At 35.9% G+C, this 16,684-nt stretch overlaps 1 protein-coding gene across 1 annotated transcript in view; it reads right to left on the bottom strand.

Moving 5' to 3' along the window:
- Positions 1–16,684, bottom strand: part of LOC134678645 (uncharacterized) — a 45,570-nt gene extending 28,886 nt beyond the window's left edge. Inside the window, exon 1 of the mRNA XM_063537300.1 lies at positions 16,449–16,684. The gene's annotated coding sequence lies outside the window, so the exon portion shown is untranslated. The remainder of the gene's footprint in view (positions 1–16,448) is intronic.

Consider the following 16,684-nt stretch of genomic DNA (forward strand, 5'->3'; position numbering starts at 1 on the left):
TAATGATACGAAGTTGCTAACTAAATACATTCATTCCTACGTAAAGATAATAAATATTCGGCTATTTCGGGTTAAAAAATAACGGTTCCGAGCCCTGACTTCAACAATTTAATAACATTATTGAGTACCTAAGAACCACAAATGATCTACTTTTTTTTTTATAAGTAACCTTTATTCAGAGACCAAACTTTTATATCCGCAACGCAGGCTTCGTCAGGTAAACACAAATTTACAATCAGCTACAGGCATCGTCACAAAAAACTACAGCGATAAAATCTGCAACAGGCTTCGTCAACTCACTTACTCTAAAAATAATGATCTACTTGTACTGGTACTAACAATAACACTCCATTTATAGCAATATTAAACACTCCATATAAGAATTATTTTGCCGAGTGTGCGACCGCCCTAACGATTGATACACCGATCGCAATCACAAGGGCGAGTACGAAACGCTTCCAATACGGCGCGACGACCTCTGCTATCCCCATGCCGGTTGCTTCATTCAATAATTCATTGCATTCATGTCGTTGTCTGATAGTTAGTAATTCGCAGTTTATGCACGCCTTTACACATTGTCTGCTAAACAAATGCATCTCGGACTAATTGGTTCAGTTAGTTACGTCGAACATAGTTATCACTTTTCTCTTCGAGCACACCGTGGGTATATTATATATTACTTGCGTCAAGGAAGAACAGCATGACTAATGAACTACCACTAACAAATAAATATTGGTTTAGTCAGACGGTGGAACTTTGACAATGAAGGAACTTTTTACTGCAGTTTTTCTATGCCGAATGCGCGACCGTCCTAATTCGGTCCTCACATTGGATGCGAATTCGCTCGTCGCTCCACCGGTGCAAGCGGAACATCAACTCTTATGACTTCTCTACACGATGGGCCAACGCCGGCCACTCCAAGGGAGGCATTTATGCGTTAGAGGGAGCAAGTGATATTGCTATCTCATTCTACCGCATGGCTGCGTCCCTTGGAGTGCCCGGCGCTAGCCTATCGTGTAGAGGAGCCATTACAGTCGCCATCACATATAATCGGCCATGGTGCTCACAAATATCTGAACACGCCTCTATTGTCAAGGCGTTAGAATGCTCTGATGGCGATTTTTCACTGGTGCGAACGTGCGAATTCGCATCAGTGTGACAACCGCGTAACGATTGATACAACGATCGCTATCGAACACAAGGCGAGTCGATGCCCACGCCGATTGCTTCATTCGATCATTGCGTTCATGTAACTGGCCGCGTAGCCAAGATGCCGATCGCTTACGCTCCGTAGCGATCGAAACGCAACTGTCACTGTCGCACTAATATGGAAGAGTGATAGAGAGACATAATGCTTTTCGTTGTCGAAGCGATAGCGATTGTAACCTTGGCTAGGCCGGCTGTTCGTGTTCATGTTGACTGATCATTTATATACCTTATTGTCACGGCATTAGGACTATTTATGGTCAGTTAAGGATTGTTTCTGCTAGTAGGTACAAGATAGTAATTTATTTAGCGCAGTCATAGACCCTTCGTCCTACACCCGTCCACGCGCTACAACTATGGTGTTCCGGTGTCTATGGGCGACGGTATCCGCTTACCATCAGGCCATTTGTCTGCTCGTTTGCCTTTGCCACTAATAACAGAAAAAAAACTTTTTCTAATTTGCCTCGAAAGTATACCGACAGGGATTTATTTGCCCTTGTATCCTTATTACCTACTCTTATTTATGACCAGATTGAACTACATACATACGGCGATCTTGATATTAACGATACCTATAAGCCAAGCGTAATATTATGAATAAAAATTATCCGCAATAATCTTACCTAAATAATTAAAAAACATATTTGCTTCGACCGTTAGTCCGTCTAATATAACTTGGCCTTCTGATCCTTAGACTGCTTTTATTATCTTACGATTTAACTTATACTGGATTATCTAAGCCGATGCAATTGTCCACCCTGTGTGAATATCAACCCTGCCTGAAATCCCTATATCACCTACGTCCAGTAACTTAATATGTACTCTATCTGGACGCATCAAGGTTGAAATTGCAACAAAAACTATAAGTCACTTCATACTTACTATAATTACAGGTAGCCAATCGATTCAGCTGCAGAACAGCCAATAAATCCCAAATAAATCAACATAAAATATACTTTATCTAGACGTATCAAGGCTCAAATAGCAATGAATTCGACAGGTCGTTTAATGCTCAGTATACAGCTGGCAATGATCTTTATTGAGGCCACGGTTTCACCTTGACTTTGCGCGGATTTCGTTTCCTACGGAAATGACTTGAGAGCAACGGAGATGACAAAACCATTTTTTTCGCCATTATTGTGCAAGATTGTGATAGCTCTCAGATAAACTTGCACAACTGACATATTTATTTTTCCTACATGTGATGATTATTATGTGACGTTGCATGTGACCAAGTCTTTGGGTCCTTATACTCCACCATGCCTGAAGGGTCCTTACGCACATAGAGCATAAAATTTTTAAAAAAACCTAACTAACCTAACTCTATTATAATTAAGAGTTGTGCGCACGAGAATAAGGACCCTTGATTAACCGCGAACTTCGAAATTCGTAGTTCATTTATCTGCGTCTTTGTCGCTGTTTCTATATTAAAGCGAGATAGCTCGATTATTTCAATTTCAAGGGGTCTACGCTCAGAGTCTTTAAGTTTATCCAGGAAAAGTGTGATCGCTAGGAGGAATGACCCTCGATATTGCGGATAAAAACCCCCCTATTTAAGGTTAAACATGTTTGGTTTAAAAACTTTTATTTACTTGTGCACCAAAATTATTCCAATAATAAAGGTAAGATATTTAAGGCCTGTGCACACCCGGATGGTGTGCTTATATGTGCAGGTTCAAGTGCGCGTTGTAATATACAGATCCCTATGAGATACGGCACACTGCTGGCGTGACATGTGCGTGGACGTCTACGCACACGAAGCCGGTGTGCTCTGGCCTTTCTTATTGACATGTCCAATTTCCAGCTTTGCACCGGATATTAAAGGTTTACTTCAAACTACATTAAAATATATATCTCGACACATACTGACATGTCTATTAATCTATTTACATATGCACTTTTTACATTTTGCTTAACTCCTTAATATAATTTGTTTCAATTTAATTCATAACTCAACGGAATTGAGTTTACAATTCTTTCTTATATTCCTCATATGTTTTTATCAAGAGCACAGCATATCCACTTATGGTAAAATTATAATTCTAAGCATGATCTTGTATCTTATTTCGATATGTTAATAGTTAAATAAGAGTGATTAACTTGTTAGTTCCCGTCGCTTTTCTGTAATTATTTTGATCTTGTTAACTAAGCTTTGTCGTTAGAGGTTGACTTTCAAAGTTGCACACACATATATATAAATTTTAATAAGCTTAACTTCGGTACTACAGATTAATAACACATTTAACGTGTATTACTAATACCCGTCCCATTAGTTAATACTTTTAACCTCGTCATTATTAATTGAATAGCTTTTTATGAAGTGTTAAACCTAATTTCTTAGTCAAAAAAGCATGCAGTGGAAGTGGAACCTAGAAAAGCCCAACTTCAGCATGACGAAATCTAGCAACACGAATTTTTTTATCATGTGTTTTGGACAACTATTAGTCTGAAGAATTTCATCGACAAATCACCTGCATACTTTGGGAACATTTGGTAAATTAACCATTTTCTGTCAAAATATTTTAGGGATAAGTTCGCCCTTGAACCATTTATTTATATTCTTTCTGATGTACCTGTCTTCCTATCTTCTGTACAATAAAGTGTTACTTAATACATACTTACTTACTATCGGTTGCATATATGTTAAGTAAAGCCCTCTTTAATGAACGTCAACTTAGTTCGATATAATCATCCGGGCACATTAAAAACCTAGCCGTAAGCAATTACGAACCAAATGCATTTAATTGGTATCGTTTATGGTATTAATACTAAACTAGGTTAATGTGCGATACAGATATCAGAGTTAGTTCTCATAAACGTAAATGGTTCACTTGTAGTTTATCTTAATTGGTTATTTACATTAGCTCTAGAAAAAACTCATCTATATTCTGGCCTTGGTAGACATTGTGTATCTATCTACAGTATCTATGTATAATATATAAATACATTTATACAGTGTATTATTTTAATGATTTCCAACTTATAGGGCTATTAGGATATGTTAAACAATGTAAGATTTATGTCTAATAATAGGTCATAAAAATGATGTAAAATGATTGTTTTATAGCTAACGCGTAAACCACAAGGTTTACTACCGGTGATGTATTGTTATCGGAAAGTTTGTTTAAAAAAACTTATCTCAAACCTTGACAGTAAAATTTTCATGGGCCTGTTGCTTTGTTCTTATATGATTTGATATTTACACAAATAATTCGACAAGCAACAGAAGAAGCTAAACATGGTGGTCAAAATAACCTAAAATACCTCAATAATTACATGCGCTAAAAAATAAAGCTATAGCTAGTATCCGATCATTTTCTCCTCCTCGCTCCCTAAGCCAAATTGGCTGACTGTACATATTAAGAACTCACAAAATGTATGACAATAATCTCAAAACAAAGTCTAGATACTTTTCGATGTACTTGTTAATCCAAGTGAGTGTAAATGTCATTGTGGAAAGTATTTTGGGAGCAGTGTGTCATATGACTGAGCGGAAGGTCACATTTGCATCACAATGAGAACCAGATCGCCGTATGATGCCTATTCATGAAGCACATATGATTTATATTACGTATGTAGATGTTAAACAGTGTTGGGAAGGTATAACGCCAGACTGCAAGAACACTTACTTGTAGCAAAGATGACTTGTAATCATTTTAGTTTAGCTCAATATACACAGTATTTTTATGTTAATGCTATTTAAATGTTTGGAAACCGATCTGGCATTTTATAATTTTAGCTTTTAGGACTATTTTGAGGTACCTATTGTTAATGATGACTCTCATTCGCTTATTCCAAACATTCCAATAATAAGTTCATGAAACTTAAAAATTCTCTGTATTAGCAGACGAAATGGAAGTTGTTTCCGCAAACAGTATCCACGGCGATAGAGATTACATTGTTGTCAAGATTAAGTAGCCAATCAAGTAATAACGGAATGGGATAATATGGTGATTGTAATGATGGACGATACGTTTACCTTCCGCAAACATGGCTCTTCAAAAACCCTGACTTGTCAGTATTAATCATGGCTAGGAATAAATACAAAATATCTCTAATATAGAGAGAAGGGAAAGAGAGAGAGAGAGAAATTCTGTATTAAATATAAGCAAATATTTTTTTTATGAATATGTGTCATCGTAGCTCTATCTGCTAAAACACAATTTTATTTTGAACAATAAGACTTGAGCCTTTTTAATGGTAATTTCTACTGAACATTAATTCAACAACGTATGTAGTTAATAATAATCAAATCCTACAAACGCTTCCTCATTCTAACTGGAGCGGCGTTTACTTAAACTTCAAAAATCTATTTTTGCTCGCAGCTAAAATAGCTCAATAGTGGGACCGGATTTTTGCACTAAAAGTTTTGATAATTCTAAAGTTGAAAAAGTGATACTTATCTGATATAGGACATATTTTTAAGCATATATGCTATATATGATGAAAAGTTAGAACGAGCGTTAGATATAAATTAGGTATTTATATATTTTTAGTAATGATTTTTTAATATTGAATTAAAGTGCAATGTTTAAGTTCCATTGTTTATAATATGTATGACGCTTTATAATGTAAAATTATTAGAAATTTTTTTAACGTGCTTCTTTGTCAAACTACAATTAGCTTATTATTTTGTCGATATTGAATTAAAGTTTAATAAATCCACAACAACATATCTAAATTTATAAGTTAATAGGCAAGCTAAAAAGCTAGAAGAATAAGATATATGCTTTAGAATTAATATACGTTTTTTGTCCTATAAGATCTAATATTGAATTAGAGTCTGTAAAAATAAGTCTATTACTATAAAATAATATACGCAGCCATATTATGGAAAGTAAGAAATTTCTGTGTGTAGCTTGCATTGTAATAGTAAAATCTAGTTAAAAAGGCGCGAAATTCATACATACGCCGCGCTGGTCCGTCAGTCGCCGGCGCGGCGGTCGAGAGCCTATCATAGCCTACCTATACCTCGCCCCTCGCCCCACCTCCCGCTCAGTAACACTGTCTGTCTTTTCTTATCATTCATTTGTTTGTTTACCGTGCACATAACTATATAAATTAGCATCGGACATTACGTGAAATTAAAATATCTTATTAAGTAAAAATACCTACAGCTGGTCAATCAGATCTTGTCAGTAGAAAGAGGCGGCAAATTTGAAAAATGTAGGCGCGAAGGGATATCGTTCCATAGAAAATTTGAATTTCGCGCCTTTTTTTAGTGACAAGATTTGCTTGACCAGCTATATTTCATTATCTTGACTAATATTGTAATAAAAATGTACAAGATATTCACAACTATTTTTTACTATACATAGTTTGTCAAAGGACTGTCTCATTTCAAACATAGACAGGGAGAATCATCATACTATCTTTGACTTACACTAGTACTAGCACTCAAAAGAAAAGGATGAATATAGTTTTTCGTTTTTATTTACTGACAAATTGGTTTGACCAACTATACCTATTTCTGGTTCCTATTGTCATGTCCTGTCCTATTCAACGTCAATATCATATTATAAACCAACTGATCAATATTACACGGTATACATCCTGAATATACAATAAGGTAAGTGGCCTCACTTACCTTATTGTATATTACGTGTGGGCCGTATATGCCTATATACAGCCCACCTTAAATTAAAATGTTTTTTTTTTAATAAACAGGATATGAAGTATGAGAAACTCACTCAAATAGGTTTCTCATTTATTTAAGTTTCTTCATTATACCAAAATAGTTATAAAAATATTACGATACTCTTGGAAAATATACCTTTTATAAAAGTCCTATTATGGGCCTTATTGAACACTACCTGTGTATTACTTAATCCCGCAAAAAATAATCATTTTGACAGTAGGTAATAACAGATTTTATTGTTTTTAACTTAAGAGTTAGACATATACAAATAACAATATTTGATACTTCATAACAGGAGGATTTATTTATAATAAGTGAAAATAATTATTTTGGGTCTTAATAACTAAAGATATAAAAATTGTCTAGTTTACGCGAAAATAGTAGGTAACTAAACATAAATCTTTATTAGTTACAGTAGTCTCATCTTTTAACATCTGGGGGCACGGCAGTGCCCCCGCCAAGACGAGAAAAGCGCAAGGGCACTATCTACCTTTTCTCGAAGCGCTTTGTCGTTTTTTGGAACCCTCATAACTTGGGGTTGGATTATACCAGATAAACAAAGTTCTCGGACTTATTAAGCATATCAATTGCATAGCTCTTATACTTTAGATTTTATTCATATCTAAAAACTTCGATTTCGTCACTGACTCACTCACTTGATGATCATCAATACCGAGTACTTCCTGAAGTCCTCTAAGAAGCTGAAATTTGGTATGTAAGATAGTTTTAGTACACAAACAACAAATAAATTAAAAAAAAAAAATATCCCTAAGGGGATGAAGATGGGGTTTAATTTTGTATGGGAAATCAATAATCGCTGAACCGATTTAGTTGAAATTTGGTATGTAGATAGGTATTGTTATGGGGAAGGATATAGAATAGATTTCAACCTCAAAGTTTACCCTTACGGGGTGAAGGCAGATTTCAACCCCAAAGTTTACCCTTACGGGGTGAAGGGTTTATATGGGGAATCAGTAAGAAGTACATTGTGTAACAGATGCCCCCAGATACTTATTTCAGGATTTTTAATAGTAAATCACCCCCAACCCTTTAAATTAGGGGATGGAAGATTGTCATAAACAACTTACAAAAAGTAGTGAAATCCCATCAAAAACATTTTGATGTAAAATGTTGCCCAAACGAAACCATAAGGCTCGCACTGTCAAAAAGTTATCAGATCTCTTGCCAAGCTTCTAACTCTACAAGCCCTCTAACTTTACTAGCTCTACACCAAAAGTGTGTGGCTTGGCCGTTTCGTTTCTACAAGAACTATTGTATGTAAGTATAATACAAAAACCGCCCAAATGCGAGTCGCACTCGCGTTCCAAGGGTTCTGTACATTACACAATTTTTAACAATATATTTTTTTTAGAGAAAAGTGAATAAAATGTCTTTAAAAAACCCGTAGGTATCGGAAAACTAGGTACTTAAGTCCGACTCACGCTTGACTGCACATTTCTAATAGGTTTTCCTGTCATCTATAGGAAGAGAGCTAATATGTGTATTTTTTTCATAATTTTAGACCCAGTAGTTTCGGAGATAAGGGGGGGGGGGAATGGTCATTTTTTGCGTATTTTCTTAAATAACTTCTAAACTATTTATTTTAAAATTATGAAAAAATATATCTGAGATTCTTACAATGAGCCCCTTCGTTTGATATATATATATATATATATTTTTTAATTTATTGAACAATAAGCTAAATAAAGTACATTATTATTACAAGACCCATCGTGGGCAAAACCTTGAGGAGGTTTGTATGCCGATGGGGAGTTCGAGAAAATAACATGACAATATACATATCTATCTTATACTAATTAAAATTCTAACAAAATTCTCTTATATTAATTCATATTCTAATTCTCTTATATTAATTATAACAAGATATAGTTTTTTTTTTATTCTATTTATCATTCATCTCAAAAGTGACCCCTTTATTTGAATTTCTATTATTTACTTTACATGTATGTCCTTGGGCTATAGACTTACATGTGTATACCAAATTTCAACTTATTGGTGCAGTAGTTGCGGAGCAAATAGGCTGTGACAGACGGACAGCCAGACACACGAGTGATCCTATAAGGGTTCAGTATTTTTCCTTTTGAGGTACGGAACCCTAAAAATAATGAATTTAATAAATTTTTCACCTTATGCCCATGTGGCGGTAGCGAAAGTAGCGAAACAGCCAAGCCACATATTTTGACTAAGGTGTAGAGTTAGTGAAGTTAGGGCTTGTAGAGTTTGAAGCTTGGCTCGACAAGAGATCTGACAACTTTTTGACAGTGCGAGTCTTATGGTTTCGTCTTAGCAACAAAATTTACATGAAAATGTGTTTGGTGGGATATTTTTTTACAGTATAAATATTTATTCGTAACAGTAAGTATTATCTTTTAACATAATTTTTACAGTACATCTGGTGCTACATTACGACCGGTGCTATAATAAGCACGTTAAAACACTCCCTTTGACCGTGTTTCAAAATTCGTCACTCGTTGCATAATATCTATTTTTCGCAATTCTATCGTAAAAGAAAAGAAAACTAACGAAGAGGTTTTACGCATACGAGGGCCACACTGAAAGTTTTGCGTAACTTTTGAATAAAATCATTTATAACCATAATAATACATTTATTGCTTCTCAAAATGTTTCCCTTTACATTCTATGCACATATTCACTCGCTCGGACCATTTTTGGAAGCATGAGGCCCAATCACTTGACTGCATGTTTTCGACGTGGTGATGAAACGTAGTAACTGCCTTATCCGGGGTCTTAAATGTCAAACCCCAAATTAAATCCTTAATTTTGGGAAATAGATAGAAGTCACAGGGTGCAATGTCTGGATTATAATCCGTATAAGAGACATTTTCCACGTTTTCGTAATTAAAAAATGTTTTTGCCTTTATTGCGGTATCGGTGGACGCATTATTATGACGCAGGAGGATGCGGCTTCTCGGTCGTCTCTCGCGGTCTTTTTCAATGACTGCGGGCACACAAATGGTAGTGTACTACTCAGTATTTAACGTTCTTTTATTATTTAAAAGTACGGTACAAAAAAGTCGCGTTTAAAAAAAACAGACGATCAAAATGTTTGGCAACGCTTTTGGCTTGTTGAACTTCTATGGGCCTCCTGTCACCTTCGAAAGACCCATTGACTGGACTAATGCCTTTTTTCCGGATCGTAGCAGTAAATCCAGGTTTCATCTCCTCTAACGATGTTATATACAGCATTTGAACTTTCTTGCTTATACTTACGCAGCATTTCTCGGCACCAGTCAAAAAGTACCTGTTTTTGGACTGAAGTTAATTCGTGAAGAATCCAAAGACAACAAGGCTTCCCGACTTTTAAATATTCTTGTAAAATCTTTTGTATTTGTCTCATACCTATCCCTAATTGTCCTCAAATTTCGTCATAGGTGATTCGTGGGTTTTCTTCAATGAGTCGTCTCACAGTAGCCACGTTTCCTTGAATGATCGCCGTGGACGGTCGACCTTCACGAAAATCATTATCTAGAATAATACTGTCTCTACTAAATTCACCATACCAACGCCTCACGATGCTCAGATGTGGTGCTTCAATCCCAAAAGCATTTTGAAGGCAAGCACTACACTCTTGCGGAGTAAGCGAACTTTTAAAATCATAACAAAATCATAGCTCTAAAAATATTTTCGCGTTAAAGCCACGTTCAACGCACTGACTTACTTTGACAAGCCATTAAAAACAAAAGACGATCGATTTGTCGCCAACATTTGTCACATTCCATAATCAAAAGCCTGTATTTTTTTTAAATATACAATTCATAATTTAAATATTTACCAGTGGCCAGTAGTGCAAAACATTCAGTGTGGCCTATGTAGTAGGAGAGAGGAGGAGTTTGTTAAGAACTATAGACAATAGAAGAGGAAGGATGCTTGGGCACCTGATACGACACGACGAATTTATCAAAAATATCATAGAAGGGAAAGTTGAAGCAAACAGGAAGAGGGGAAGACCAAGGAGAGCGTACATGGATCAAATAAAGGAAAAGATCAACGTCGTGTCGTATCGGGCTGTCAAAGAGAAGGCGGAGGACCGCCAAACATGGAAATTGCTCCACCGACAAGAGTCATACTCTTAAATATATGATGATGATCGTAAATACCTACCTATGTATTAACAAAAAAAAGTCACTTGTAATTAGTTACTGCCTTTAAAAAGTATAAGTGCCTCAATGTTATTAGACTTTTTGATTCTTTAAAACGTCTTTAGGTCAATAAAGCAAGTGAAAAATTATTAGAGTTAGACCAAGAAAAGTCTGCAGCAATTTTGACAGCCCACGCAGTGCAAGTGTTATTTATAAGTCATAATTTCATAGAAGTTTCTTCAAATCGACCTTATTAATTAGAGATTAAAAATATTGAAAATTATCTTAAAATATTTTAATCTAATATTTCATCTCATACGTTCAATAAGGCCCGGGACTAGACCTTTTTACCTGCACTGACAGTGGGCCTTCTTAGCAACAAGTACAAATTCAGAATAATTGGGAATAATAGGGAGCAACTGCTATTTTTGAATGCTGGGCCTTGTTACCCGCCGGGCCTCATATGCCTGCACCTCACCTACCTTATTTATTTGTTTTACAAGGGGAAAAGTTGTTGATTAACCGCTCGTGCTAATATTGATACCCAAACAAGCGAAACATTTTTTTTTATTAAATAGGAGGCAAACGAGCAGACGGATCATCTGGTGGTTAGCGATTACCGCCGCTCATGGACACCCGCAACACCAGAAGGGTTGCAAGCGCGTTGCCGACCTTTAAGATGGGGGTCTTTGAAGGTTTGAAGGTCGTATCGGACAGTTCATTCCACAGTTTGGCTGTGCGAGGCAGGAAGCACATTCACAAATTCAAACATTCTAAAATTGAACCACGAGCGTAGCGAGTGGTTCGTAAAGTTGAACCTTGAGCGTAGTGAAGGTTTTAAGGGACGAAGGTTAAATAAAATTTTCACTACATCAGCTCGTAAAGGCCCTCTTGATTGTTCGTAACGGATAAGAAAAGTGGCATTTAATTTGATGCAAATTTTGAGTTGTTACCGTAGGTAAATTGGATCAGTTGGTTGGTAATATTGACTTTAAAATGATAAATATTGAATAACATCAGTTTGAAATTGATTTTATGATAAAGTAAATATTATCGGAGATGATCGCTCTTAAAAAATATATGTCGCTAGTCATTTATTTATAACCTAAAAGCGCCAAATTACGCAAAATTATATTGAAATGACACCTGTGTATTGAATTTGAAGAATACTTTAACAAGGGTAGTTATCTGTATGACAATGCACCTAAAATAATTTTCAAATGTATCTATTATTTCTATACTTAACACGATAACGAATTCTACGTAAACGAAACCGCGGGCAATCCCTAGTACATATAGAAATAAATAAGGGAAGGTAAGTTTCCATTAGTGTACTGTGTAAAATAACTATTTACCATTGATAATAATTTTATAAACGCTTTGCGTATTTTTAAGGGCACCGCGCTAACCGCTAGCCCGCGACCGTCGATCGCTGCCTCCTGCCACGGCGCACAGCGCGGCGCGCGCAAACGCCGCGCGTTTGAAATGTAACTTAATATAAGCTCAGAATGCATACTTACGTATCAGTATTTAGTGTCGCCGTGATTTTATATTTCTAATCTTTTGTGTGAGAAGTAAGATCTTTATTATGACCGTGTAATATTAACTCTACAAACTTTAATTCAATATTGGCTATACTGCTTAACGAGAAATCAATATCTAGACAAGCACATTGTCTACATTTCTAACTTTTTACATGTATACTAAGTTGATAGATAATATCGTAATTTTGCAATATCAGCTACTCTAATTCTGTATTTACATAATAATTCCTGTTTTTACGTTCACCAGAAAGCAGCTGTTCCAGATTTCTAAAAACCGAATATTGTGAATAAATTAAAGTGTTATTGAATATGTTAAAGTTTTTTGTAACTTTAATTTTATATTTACATAGTAATTTAGCAAAAATTGAAAATTTAAATATGGCCGAACGCTCCACCTAAAATTTTCTAACTTTTTACATGAATGTTATTTAACATGCTTACAATAACATATCAAAAAAGAAAAAACTTTAATGTTATCAAAACCCATTTTTGTTCCACCGCTGGTCTAAAAGTACGCACGAGATGCACAGGTTGGTCGGTTGGTTTGTAAGGGCAAATTGGTCTCACGCAGACCTAATTTGCTAACATTTTGGAAGAGCCGTTTCACCAGCTTTTCTCCAGCAATATAATGATGATGATGATCATGCTCGTGACTGATTTCGGCCTCAGAGACTGTGTGCTCTGGAGTAGGCAAATTTTAATTCGTGTTATAATTATAATATACCAATGACATCATTATGTTATTTAATTAGGGTTTCTTTCTGTCTATTCTATAATTACCTCATTTAATATAATGATGTGTAATTGACACATTTCAATCAATTTGCGGACGTGACATGACATTCGTGCTGGTAATCACCTGTGTGACGTCACTGACGGATTGTTTATATCATGCCTTGAGAAAAACTCTCCTTTCAAGCCTGATGGCTGTTGACTCTTGTAGAGTTTGTGCGGAAAAAGAAAATGAAATGTATGGGATCCAATAAATTCTACCACTTTTAACCTTTACCTTAACCTTACCCCTTAAAACACCTTAATACAACCCTTACAGACCTTTAAAATTGATGAAAAATTTATAATAATGAGTCCAGTTCCAAAAAAATATCTCGAAAACCGACTCGATTCACAACTTAAAATTACATTACAAACCAACATTAGAGTTACCAGCGCGCTAGCATCCAAACCTTTTCGATACGTCAAAACATTCGAGAATAAACCGTTCAACAGGAACGTCAAAAATATGTTTACATTCTCCGCTTTATTACAAAGGAGTAAGGTGCAAAAGTGACCACATATCTTTGACGTCGACTGTACCTACAGTCGTTTCCTCGTCATGTGACATGCGCTAGCGTCACATGCGCACGCGATCGATCATCGCTGCGCGGGCGACGCTAAATGGTCCTGATTAATTGCCTCCAGCGATATCACCTTCATCATTCAATGACTTGTCACATGTGATGTGGATGTAAGTAGGTATGTGGAGTGACAGTGGAGACGTAATCAGTGTCAACTATAGGCACTTTTTTACTGATCGCCTAATTAAATTAATAAAATTATAGGATGACTCACGTTAGACCGGGCCGTTGTCGGGCCGGAGCTTCCGGAGCTTCGTTTTCTATTGAAAGCACCACGTTATTACCAATCAACCGTCATAGAAAATGACATGTCGGACGCCACGGCCCGGGCACAGCCCGGTCTAGCGTGAATCATCCTTAAATTGTGTAGAATTTTTTTTTATGTTTTTTTTTTAACAAAATTAAGTCAATTATGGTCACGACATGAATATGAGTTTGGACACAAAATGCGCAATGTGTTCATGATATCTCGCAGTGGATTTTATGTATTTCGTAAACAATTAGCAATATTGCATGGAGCTAGTTATGAACTGCAAAAATAACAAAAGTTAAAGCATTTTCATTTCTTATTATGTCTGTTATGTTTAACTCTGTTTCATATGTCACTTTATATAATTATATTGTTTGTGGCATTGCAGCGTCATAAGCATAATATAATGTAAACTAAATATATAATATTATTTTAGTTAAGTAGGTACCTATACCATACATTATTTTTCCTGGAGACATTAGTCTTATTGGGCTGCTTTTTGACATAATTCAAATGAAATGACCGTACATACCTCGAGTAGGTATATACCTACGGTAGGTACCTCTTATGTTTAGTACAGCTGATAGCCACCACCATAAAAATAGGAAGTTATTAATTGAATTTTAAGCTATACCTGCATATAAATCGGAACAGTTCAATAGCTTCAGACTGTAATGTTTTGTTTTAACGCTCGCGCCGATTTCAAAAGATACGGAAAGCTGGTGAAAGGTGCCGGCCGTTCTTCCGCGTACAGCATACTTATGCCAGTGTACAGATATATTTACAATATCCGCACATTATGTTTATCCAATCCCTTTAGAGTAGAGCTTCAATTCTATTGGTATACAGGGTGGAAAGATAAGTCGGGCCCTGGAGGGAAACTACCTTAAATCCTTAAGCTGGCTCATTTTACTTAAAGGAGTCTCCACCCTGTATGGATCTGAAAGAAACACTACTCTTTGGGCAATTATTAAAGGAATGTCGATTGTCACTTATTTCTGGATTAATATTACAATCCAGCGATTGATAATATTGAGAAATCGAATTTAGAACTATCTAATTAAGGGTGGGTTAGGGTTTTTGGAGGGCTTGGTTACTTTTTTTTAGTATATGACATCTATTTCAGTTTATTATAGTTAGACCGTAAAAAGTCTGCAGCGATTTTTATAGCCCACGCAGTGCAAGTGTCATATTAAACGTCAAACTTCGACGTATTAATAACACTTACACTGCGTGGGCTATCAAATTCGCTGCAGACTTTTATTGATGTGACTATACCTAGTTAAGGTCCTGATGTCAGGCTACTACCGACACGATCACGATAACAGTAACATTTTGGCGGCATAATGCCGCGGTATGACATAAGATACGTGTAAGGATCTCTCACTACTCCTGCCTCTGAGGGGCTACCGCGAAAACCGAAATTCGCAAATTGCAGAGATCTTTCTCTTTTACTCCAATGAAAAATGCCCGCAATTTGCGAATTTCGATTTTCGCGGTTATAGGCCTGCTTCTGGTGCTGCCGGTACAAAATCTGCCTCGAATGGCAACTTCGGTCAGCGGCGTGTGCAGCTGCATGAACAGAAAGCAGTTTACATATGCCCTGCCCTGCCCAAAGTGTAAACGGCGTATTTACAACTACAGATCTGACCTGCTAGCACGAGTTACGTTCTCGCGCGACTTCAAGTATGGACTCGTATTTTAGAACAACGCATACAGGCCTATTCGGATTTCGAGATAATCACAAGATCTAGAGACGATTTAGAGATCAACTAGATCTACATTAGATATCGACTAGATGTGACTTGGATATCTAAGTCATATCATAACTTGTCGAAATCGTTCAAGAGGACCTCCAGAATCGCGGAAACGTCAAATTTGACATATCTATCTTACAAATATCTTTAAATTATCCATATCGTAACTTGTTGAAGTCTAGTAGAAATCTAATTCATTTTCCGAATCGAGCCGATAGTCATCAGCAAAAAATCTATATTTTTCACAAAGAATCGTTCTCAATGTTAATTGTAGAGCAATAAGTATGTGATCAAATAGTAGTTTGGTTTTATTGTAAAGTAAATAAAAACTTTAGGATACCTAACTGATAGTGGATAAAATAATAGTAGGATCAAACGTTAATTAATAATAAAACTGTAAGAAATTCTAACGTCAACACGATTACTATTTCTACGAACAGACAATCGATGGATAATAGATTCGCTCTAGTTTCTTTAAGATTCTAGATGCCACGGATTATCACAAACCTACATATTCATTAACCTAATAACACCAAATAATAATAAACTATTATCTATACAGCAACATTTAATTTACCTGTTTGTAACATCCAATTAGAAACAAAGTATTATATGTACTCGTATCATCAACACTTTTAAAAATACAAAAACTTTTAAAACACTTTTTTTTAATTTCGAATGACGAAGACGTTCCGTTTCATGCGAATGCGTTTTAAAACGCGACTTAAAATTTGGATTAAAAAACACTTCTTCGCGTGCTTGCGCCACGGTAGCGATATGAGACTGACAAGAACCATCGACAATCGTTTTGTT

Source organism: Cydia fagiglandana, chromosome 2, assembly GCF_963556715.1.
Source record: "Cydia fagiglandana chromosome 2, ilCydFagi1.1, whole genome shotgun sequence".
Taxonomy (NCBI): Eukaryota; Metazoa; Arthropoda; class Insecta; order Lepidoptera; family Tortricidae; genus Cydia; species Cydia fagiglandana.